This window comes from Gorilla gorilla, chromosome 17, assembly GCF_029281585.2.
Source record: "Gorilla gorilla gorilla isolate KB3781 chromosome 17, NHGRI_mGorGor1-v2.1_pri, whole genome shotgun sequence".
NCBI classification, from domain to species: domain Eukaryota; kingdom Metazoa; phylum Chordata; class Mammalia; order Primates; family Hominidae; genus Gorilla; species Gorilla gorilla.
In genome coordinates, this window is record NC_073241.2 from 86,608,894 (window position 1) to 86,618,962 (window position 10,069).

General features: G+C 42.9%; 1 non-coding gene across 1 annotated transcript; it reads right to left on the minus strand.

Moving 5' to 3' along the window:
• Positions 1 to 2,039: 2,039 nt before the first annotated feature.
• On the minus strand, positions 2,040 to 2,144 carry LOC115931517 (U6 spliceosomal RNA). The gene has a single exon (XR_004067988.1). It is a non-coding gene; the product is annotated as a U6 spliceosomal RNA (small nuclear RNA).
• Positions 2,145 to 10,069: the final 7,925 nt, after the last annotated feature.

Sequence of the window (10,069 nt, forward strand, 5' to 3'; positions counted from 1 at the left end):
GGGAAGGACTCTAGCACCTCATTTCATCAGATTCAGTTAAGTAACTGAATGTCATATATTGCTCATGGCCTCTCCTCTTCTGTATATTCTCACACAGGTTGTATACCACATGCCATATAGTATACAACTATATGGTATGGTTTCTTTCATATACCATATATTTTGCCTTTCCAGTTAGATCATAGTCTATTTCAGAGTGGGGCCAAGCTTTTTCCTAACATAACAGATTGGATTATCTTGATTAAAAGTACCATCTCAATTTTGCTAGCTTGACTAGAAAAGAGAGATCATTTAATTTTTTTTAAAAGGAAACTCATTGGTGGGCCAGGTACAATGGCGCATGCCTGGAATCCCAAAACTTTGAAAGGGTGAGGCAGGAGATCAAGACCAGCCTGCGCAGCATAGTGGAACCCAGTCTCTATAAAAAAAAATTTTTTTTTTAATTAGCCAGGTGTAGTCCCAGCTATTCAGGAAGCTGAGGCGGGAGGATCACTTGAGCTCAGAAGGTTGAGGCTGCACTGAGCCGTGATGGCACCATTGCACTCCAGCCTGGGCCACAGAGTGAGATGTGAGATCCTCTCTTTCTTGCTCTCTCTCTCAAACACACACACACACACACACACACACACACACAGAATCATGTATGTTTCATGTCTTCCATGGGGGACTAGCACTAGAAATGGAAAGCCATTCTGACCCCAAGAGGTGGGCATGCTGGGGTTCAAGTCTGGGTGTCATCTGAAGTTAGAGGGTTAACAAAACCAGGGTAAAAGTGAAATTACCCAGGGAGAGAGTATAAGGTGAAACAGGAACGAGAGCCTGGGGTAGTTTTTGAGCAATGCTATCCAGTGGCTACATGGAGACTTCAGCAAGAAGTGTTTCTGTGGAGTGATGGGGATAGAAGCCAGGAGAGGTAAGATATGAAGGCAGGGTAAAGAATTAGAAACAGCAAATATGTGCAAGCCTTTTTTTTTTTTAACTTCAAGTTCCGGGATACATGTGCAGAACGTGCATGTTTGTTACATAGGTATATGTGTGCCATGGTGGTTTGCTGCACCTATTGACCCATCCTGTAAGATCCCTCCCCTTGTCCCCCACCCCCCAACAGGCCCTGGTGTGTTGTTCCCCTCCCTGTGTCCATGTATTATTGTTCAACTCCCACTTATGAGTGAGAACATGCAGTGTCTGGTTTTCTGTTCCTGTGTTAGTTTGCTGAGGATGACGGCTTCCAGCTTCATCCATGTTCCTGCAAAGGACATGATCTCATTCCTTTTTATGGCTGCATAGTATTCCATGGTGGTGTATATGTACCACATTTTCTTTATCCAGTCTATCATTGATGGGCATTTGGGTTGGTTCCAAGACTTTGCAATTGTAAATAGTGCTGCAGTAAACATACGTGTGCATGTGTCTCTATAGTAGAAAGATTTATATCCTTTCAGGTATATACCCAGTAATGCGATTGCTGGATCAAATGGTACTTCTGATTCTAGATCCTTGAGGAATCTCCATACTGTTCCACAATGGTTGAACTAATTTACATTCCCACCAACAGTGTAAAAGCATTCCTATTTCTCCACAGCCTTGGTGCCATTTCTTGGCTTTTTAGTAATCACCATTCTGACTGGCATGAGATCGTATTTAATTGTGGTTTTGATTTGCATCTCTCTAATGAACAGGGATGTTGAGCTTTTTTTCATATGCTTGTCGGCTGCATAAATGTCTTTGAGAAGTGTCTGTTCATATCCTTTGCCCACTTTTTGATGGGGTTGTTTTTTTTCTTGTAAATTTGTTTAAGTTCCGTGTAAATTCTGGATATTAGACCTTTGTCAGATGGGTAAATTGCAAAAAAATTTCTCCCATTCTGTAGGTTGTCTGTTCACTCTGATGATAGTTTCTTTTGCCATGCAGAAGCTCTTTAGTTTAATTAAATTCCATTTGTCAATTCTGGCTTTTGTTACCATTACTTTTGGTTATTTCATCGTAGTCTTTGCCCACGTCTATGTCCTGAATGGTATTGCCTAGGTTTACTTCTAGGGAAAAATATGGAACACTTCATGAATTTGCATGTCATCCTTGCACAGGGGCCATGCTAATCTTCTCTGTATCGTTCCAATTTTAGTATGTGTGCTGCCAAAGGCAGCAGAGCAAGGCTTTTAAGAAGTGTGTTTACCAGCTGGGCATGGTGGTTCATGCCTGTAATCCCAGCACTTTTGGAGGCTGAGCTGGGAGGCTCGCTTAAGTTCAGGAGTTCGAGACCAGCGTGGGCAACAAGGCAAAACCCTATATCAACAAAAAGTAAAAAAATTAGCCAGGTGTGGTGATGCACGCCTGCAGTCTCAGCTATTCAGGAGGCTGAGGTCAGAGGATGGCTTGAGCCTGGCAGTTGGAGGTTGCAGTGAGCCATGCTCACACCACTGCACTCCAGCCTGAGCAACAGAGCCAGTCTCTGTCCCTCCCAAAAAAGGAAGAAGTTTGTCTACAAAGGGGAGGAAAGAACAAGAGTGGTAAATGAATGGGACCAGGATCTAGTAAGTTTTCTCTCCCATGTTTAGAATGATCCCATCATATAAATGCAAGCTTCTATAGATATGATTATAAAGAGCATCTTCTTTAAATATGTACACTCCCCCACCCCACCCACACATATGCACATGTGAACCCTGAAAGCTCCAGTCCTTCAAAATGGATCCTGACCGGGCACAATGGTTCATGCCTGTAATCCCAGTGCTTTGGGAGACCAAGGCTGGAGGATCGATCACTTGAGACCAGGAGTTTGAGACCAGCCTGGGCAACATAGTGAGACCCCATCTCTATGAAAAATTTAAAAATTAGCTTGGCATGGTGGTGCATGTTTGTAGTCCCAGCTGCTCAGGAGGGTGAGGCAGTAGGATTGCTTGAGCCCAGGATTTCAAAGCTGCTGTGAACTATGCACTACTGTACTCCCACCCGGGTGACAGAGTGAGACCCTATCTCTAAAAAATTAATAATAATAATAATAATAATAATAATAAAAAGATGAATTCTGAGTGGTTAACTGCACTTAAATTCAAAATAGAGCAAGCTCTATTCTATACCGTGAGTTCCCAGACAACCCACATTTGCATAACTTTGATACTTTTATAGCTGCCTGTTCCTGCTAACACCACCTGAACTAACCAGTAGGTTGTAGTTCAGTGACCTACAACGACCAATCACAACTCAGCATTAACCATTCAGAACTAAGCAAGTCTACATCCTTCATTTGCATAAGTAAATCAGAGTGGGAACCCAAGTAGGAACTTTCTCTATAAAAGACAATTTCTCCCTTTGTTTTCTGGACTGCACTTTGATTTTTTGCTGAAGGCTGCATCTACCTATTTTGCAAACTGTTCACTGGAATCTATGAAGCACTTCAGTACTTGGTGTTTCTAGTAGAAAAATGCTCTGGCTGAAAAAGTAAAATCCAAAGTTACTGCTTTAGCATCACCATCTAGCCCGGCTATTGTGGTTGGTGGGCCAGTCACACAATGACACTTGAAACGCCTCTCTGGAGAAGCACAGGGCCTCCTTCCACAGGGAGTGGTGGACCCAATCCCCCGGTGCAAGCACTCCCAGGACTCATATGGTCCTTGTCCCATGAAATCTCAGAGGGCTAATTCCACCAGGCTCCGAAGTCCTGTGCTTTTTGTCTCATATAAAAAGACCCCATAGTACTTCCTGTGTATTTTTAAGCAGTAGTTTGCACCATCTATTTTTAAGTCTGACAGACAGGTCTGGGGGAAGTGTGACTTGCCACTAACAATGGCAGAATTGGGCCCGGACCCCACACGCCCCAAGGCAGCACCAGAGTCCTCCCGCAAAACAGACAGGCTGCTTCATTCCCCTCTCTTGGTGACAACAGCTTCATTCTTGACTCGCAGCAAACATTAACTCATAAAGCTCTGTTAGGTTACTTGTCCGTACCACAGCCACACCCATTATATTACAAATGAGGAAAACCGAGGTGCAGAGAGGATCAACAACTTGGCTAAGTGCATGGAGCTAAATGTAAAACCAAGACCTGGCTGGGCGCGGTAGCTCACATCTGTAATCCCAGCACTTTGAGAGGCCAAGGCGGGCGGATCATGAGGTCAGAAGTTCGAGACCAGCCTGATCAAAATGGTGAAACCCCGTCTCTACTAAAAATACAAAATTTAGCCAGGCATGGTGGCGTATACCTATAATCCCACTACTCAGGACATTGAGGCAGGAGAATCACTTGAACCCCGGAGGCGGAAGTTACAGTGAGCCGAGATCGTGCCACTGCACTCCAGCCTGGGTGACAGAGTAAGACTCCAACAACAACAAAAAAAGACCTCCCACCCTCAGACCAGCATATTTTTGTCTGCAACAAGCACCAGCATGCATGCGTAACAGACAGGCCTGGTGTATCCCAGTGGCTCAGCAGAAAGTAGTGAAGACCCACTTTCTTAAAAACCTCAGAGCCCTCCAGAGACATGACATTATCCAACGTACTCCCTCTGGAAGAGCCCTGAGTTTCCTGAGCTATAAATATTGAGTCTTGTGAGGTTTCCTCTCAGAGCTAAGGTACAGCTAATGAAGTTTCACATCCGTGCTGAGTTTGACCTAAAAAAAAAGTTTAAACTTTCAGGCCCATCAAAATGAGGAGCTTTTTCTTACCCCAATCTCAGTGAGCTAACAAGGCCTTTCAAGAAAGAAATTCCAACAAATGGAGACTGTTGAGGCATCGGTGGTTACTTCTGATCACCACAGAAACCCCCAAACTACTACATCCCTGGCTTCCACAGGGGCAGGGCTGCCTCACCCTCCTACTCCATCTTCTCCAAAGATGAGATGCTGCTGAGTCCACCAGCTTTTATCAACCACTCAGCACTCAAAGTCTACTCCCCTCACGTTCAACCCAACTTGGTTCCTTCGTGGTCTTCACTACTGCCAAGACCCAGTTTTTGGCAGCCTAGGAGATTTCAGTGGCTTAACATTTTTCCTCTTATCCCAACTTCTCAATGGCCTACAGCCCTCTGTTCTCTGCCATGATCCCAGGGAGTTCCATTTGAACATCTTGAAACCCCTCCTCGGTTTCTGTGGCAGGTGCTCTGCAGGCTAAACTCCCGGCCTCTCCCAGCACCTCACTCTCCACGGCCGCTTTCACTTCTAAGATCTTTGTCTAAAGCTTTCAAGGAAATTAAAGGGCAAGCTAGTTACACAAAGTAATGTGACTTATGCCCTTTAGGTCCATTGCCTCCCCTGCTTTGCTGCCTATTCTCCCTAAATCTTTGCGACCTGATCAACTTGATTGTCTGTCACCATCACATTAACCAAAACTGTATTCTTTAAGGTTAAATCTCAAGTGCTTTGTCTAACCACCCTGCTCTCATTTCTGAATAGCATTTGACACAGTTGACAACTCCCCCACCAACCCTTGCCCTCCCATGCATTCACACAGGTGCACACACAGGCACACAGACTTCCTTAAAATTATCTCCCTGGCTTTTGCAGCTTTCTCTGCAACCTTTCTGCCACCTCTCTCTCTCCAGTCTGATGATTTTCAAACCTTTCCCCTCAGAGGTTCTCCATCTCGACATATCTAAAACCAAACTCATGGTCTTTCTTTAAGACCTACTATCCTGGGTCTTGAGTGTCATTAACATCTTCCAGCCAACCAGACTGGATACCAAGGAGTCATCTTTGTCTCCTTCCTATTCTCAACCCTCACATTTAATTAGTCCCCAAGTCCTGCCAATTCTTCCTTCTTAACATCCCCTATACTTATACCATCATCTTCATTATCACTCTTTTCTCTCCTTTCTAATTCATGTGGCCCATCTCTGCTAGATTAACCCCCTTAACACATTTGTCAAGCCTCATCAATGGTAACTCCTGTTTCCATATGAAACTAAAGGTCTTGCTCTAAACTTAAAATGCCTGAATATGCTGGTCCTATCCTGCTCAGTCACCCTGATTTCCCATTACTCTAAAGCATGAACTCTTTGCTGCAGTCAAACTCTACTTGTTACATTTCTCCCTTCATGCTTATGAACATGATTTGCACTGCCACCACCACCAGGTTGCTGATCCTTCTCTCTGCATGGAAAGCACCCTGCTCCATTCCACTTTGCCTCATCTTATTCCTGCAGGGCCCTGTTCAACCATCACTTCCTCCCTCAGGGCAGTTGGTGACACCTGGACACCCCAATCTTGTCTCTAATTCTTTTTGCTCTCTCTGCTGATGTGTCTTATATTAGTACATAGTGCTAATTATTTTATGATGGGTGTAACTGTTCAATTCAACATATGTTAAAGATTTATTTTGACCAAGTCACCAAGCTAGGAAATACAAAGGTGGGGAGGGAATATAAAAATATTATTATTATTATTATTATTATTGAAATGGAGTCTCACTCTGTCACCAGGCTGGAGTGCAGTGGTGCACTCTCGGCTCACTGCAACCTCCGCCTCCCGGGTTCAAGTGATTCTCCTGCCTCAGCCTCCCAAGTAGCTGGGACTACAGGCGTGGGCCACCACATCCAGCTAATTTTTGTATTTTTAGTAGAGATGGGGTTTCACCATGTTGGCCAGGATGGTTTCGATCTCTTGACCTCGTGATCCGCCAGCCTCGGCCTCCCAAAGTATTGGGTTTACAGGCGTGAGCCACCGTGCCTGGCCAAAAATTATTTTTAATGGTCTGTACCAGTGACAGGCTTGAGGGTAGGAAGAAGGATTCTGGTTTTCTCATAATCCCCCTCAGCCATCCCTCCCATTCTTTAACATGAACAATTGATGTTTCTTCAATTTTAGGTAAAAGCTATGGAGCCAATACAGGTGCAGAATTCCCTTCTACCCATTGGCAATTCTGGAACTTCCCTTGTTCTGTTAATAGACCAAAAAGAAAAAGTTGTTATTATGTTGAGTATTTACTGACCACAATGTAATACAGTTAGAAATCCACAACAAATAGATAACCACAAAAAACATCTGAAAACAGATTTTCAAATAACTCCCAAGCTTGATGAAAAATACAAGAAAATTACAAACTGTTTACAACTCAAGAACACTACATGACAAAACTTATGGGATGCAGCCAAAGTGGTACTTAGAAGCCAATGAATAGCAGTAAACAAGTTTATTAGCACAAAAGATTGAAGTTAAATGAACTTAACTTTCAAATCAGGAAGTGCAAAAACAACAACAACAAAATGATCCAAGGAAAGTAGACGAAAGGAAGTAAAAATAATTTTAAAAGAAATTATAAATTAATCAACAAAAACAATGCTTGTCCTTTGACAAGACCAATCTTTGGTAAATTTCACTAAGAAAGAGAGAAAGTATACAAACACGTTGAGCCTGAGAAAAGCAGGAGGCTAAATTTCAGCCTGAATTTCAGTTACAAAGCAGGAAACTGTGCAGTCTCAGGCAAGTTTCTTAACTACTCAACACAGACCCACCATCTGCAAAATGCAGGTAACAAAAAAAGTAATTCCTACCTCAGAAGTTGTTGTCACAATTAGATGAGATAGCATATGCAAAGGACGTAGCACAATGTCTGGCTCACAGAAACAGACAATAAATAGTGCTATCATAATGGCATTTTAATGTCATAAACCTAAATGAATAGAGTAGTAGGTCTTAGTCCTGGGTTTGCATCAGGATTAACTGTGATGATTTTTAAAATTCATGTTGAATGATTATTTTTATTATTGGGAAAGTCTAATTTTCTCATCACAGGAATCATTTTTTAATTCACCAAACTCTATTGTCAACACAACTGTGTTCCATAGATACACCCAAACTTGGAGATTTCTGATTCTGTCAACTTTTTCCCCAGGCATTTCTTTTCTGATTTCTTCCCATGCAAGCTTCAAGGATGGGAAAGTCTGACACTGGAAAATTTTCCAACTTTTTCTTTTTCATTTCTTATTCCTTATGAACACGACTCTATATTCAATGGTTAGATTGGGCACCAAAATATATCACTCAAAAAAAAAGGTGTTTTAGTTTGGGTTTCCTTAGAAGCAATCCCTCAGACAAGAGTCTTTGAACATGCAGTTTATTTGGGAAGTGTTCTCAGGAAGCATAGTATACTGGCTAGTGGGAAATTGAGCAAAGTAAGCAAAGGAAGCCAATAAAGTTATGAATGCCCAGGTTGCCACTGTGGGAAATTGAGGCCCAATGCCTTTGAGGGCCTCTGGGACAGCGAGTAGGACACACCTCAGAATTATCCTACTTAGGGAATGAGGAAGCTTAACCACCAACTTTCATTTGGCTTGGGTTGAGGGGGGCTCTTGAGCAATTCACTCCAGTGGCAGGGAAAGCCCTCAAGCAGAATCATGTTTGCTTGCAGGAGGAAGCCATTGGCTTTTAGGAGACTCAAGGGGCTATGGGCATCTGCTACAGAAGCCAACCAATGTCAACCCAATGCTCATGCCTAGGGTAGTTTGTGCCCACATTGAGGGGTGAGCAACATACTTTGGAAATTCTTTCATGCTTCCCTTCTACACCAGATTACCTTTTATTTAACCATCCTAGTCTTTAGGAAGCTCTTCACAAAAATGAAAAGATTTGTGTTTTTTAATAAAAGGACTTGGAATTTAATATAAGTGATCTACAGGGTGCTTCATGACATACATGCTACTAATAGCTCCCTTACCTTTTGTGTTACCCTGTTTCAAAATTATTGTTTCTTAAAAAAAAAAAAAAAAAAAAGAAACGATAATCACAGAGTTATCTGTGTGATCGGATAGTGCATGTGATCAGGGTACCATAGAAGGGCATGATATGGGGAGGTTCCAGCACATTCAGAAATTAATACGCCATGCTCAGAGATCTTCAAGAGTATTTGCAACCTTTTTAAAATTAATCTTCACAGAACTTCTAATATTAAAAACAGCACTCACATATTTTTTGCTTCTAGGATTCTCTCAGAAGTCTCTCATCACTCTAATTCATTTTTTCATAGCTTCTGCTATAATTTATTTTATTTTACTTCATTTCAGTTTTGAGAGGTTAATCTCACTCTCTCAGCTAGGCTGGAGTACAGTGCTGCAACCTCGGCTCACCACAACCTCCGCCTCAGATTCAAGCGATTCTCCCACCTCAGCCTCCTGAGTAGCTGAGATTACAGGCATGCACCACCACACCCAGCTAATTTTTGTATTTTTAGTAGAGACAGGATTTCCCAATATTGGCCAGGCTGGTCTCGAACTCCTGACCTCAGGTGATCCACCTGCCTTGGCCTCCCAAACTACTAGGATTGCAGGTGTTGAGCCACTGTGCTCGGCCTTCTGCCATAATTTAAATGTGTGCCCTCCAAAATTCAGGAGTTGCCAATGTGATAGCATTAAGAGGTAGGGCCTATAAACGATGATTAGGTCATGAGGACTCCCTGGTAAATAACCTTAAGGCCTTTATAAAAGAGGCTTCAGTCAGCCTTCAGTTTCTCTTGCCTTCCTGTCATGTGAGGATACAGGAAGAAGGTCCTCACCAGATGCTGGTGCCTTGATCTTGGGCTTCCCAGCCTCGAGAACTGTGAGAAATGAACTTCTGTTTTTTATAAACTAGCCAGCCTTGGGGATTCTGTTAGAGCAGCACAAGCAGACTAAGATAGCTTCCTTACAAGACCAAGAATGTAGATTTCCCCACTTTCATATTGAAACACTGAGGCATAGAGAGGTAAAATAAATTGCAAGAAGTAGCAAAAGATCTCTTTATTATCATCCTCACTTCACAGGACTGTTGGTTCCTCTGCTGAAGAACTGGCTTTGGCTGAATTCTCTCACCAGCTTTTGGCAACGTCAGATCTGAGCATGATGGCCCATCCCAGTAGAAGCAAAGCCATAGCTTGTTGTGGGGACAGAGGTAAGTTCTGAGCTTCATCAGTGAGCCTGGGGACATGTGACGTGCCTTGGAGTAAACTGGACTCACTTGATAAATAAAGATATAAAAACTTCTATTTCTCAATGAAGGTTTTACTTCACTTCAAGGACCTAGACAGTCTCAGTTGCTTAAACCACATCCAGAAGGCCCCATGGGAAGTGTCTTCACAGTCAGGTTAAAAGCTTTCTGCTGCACC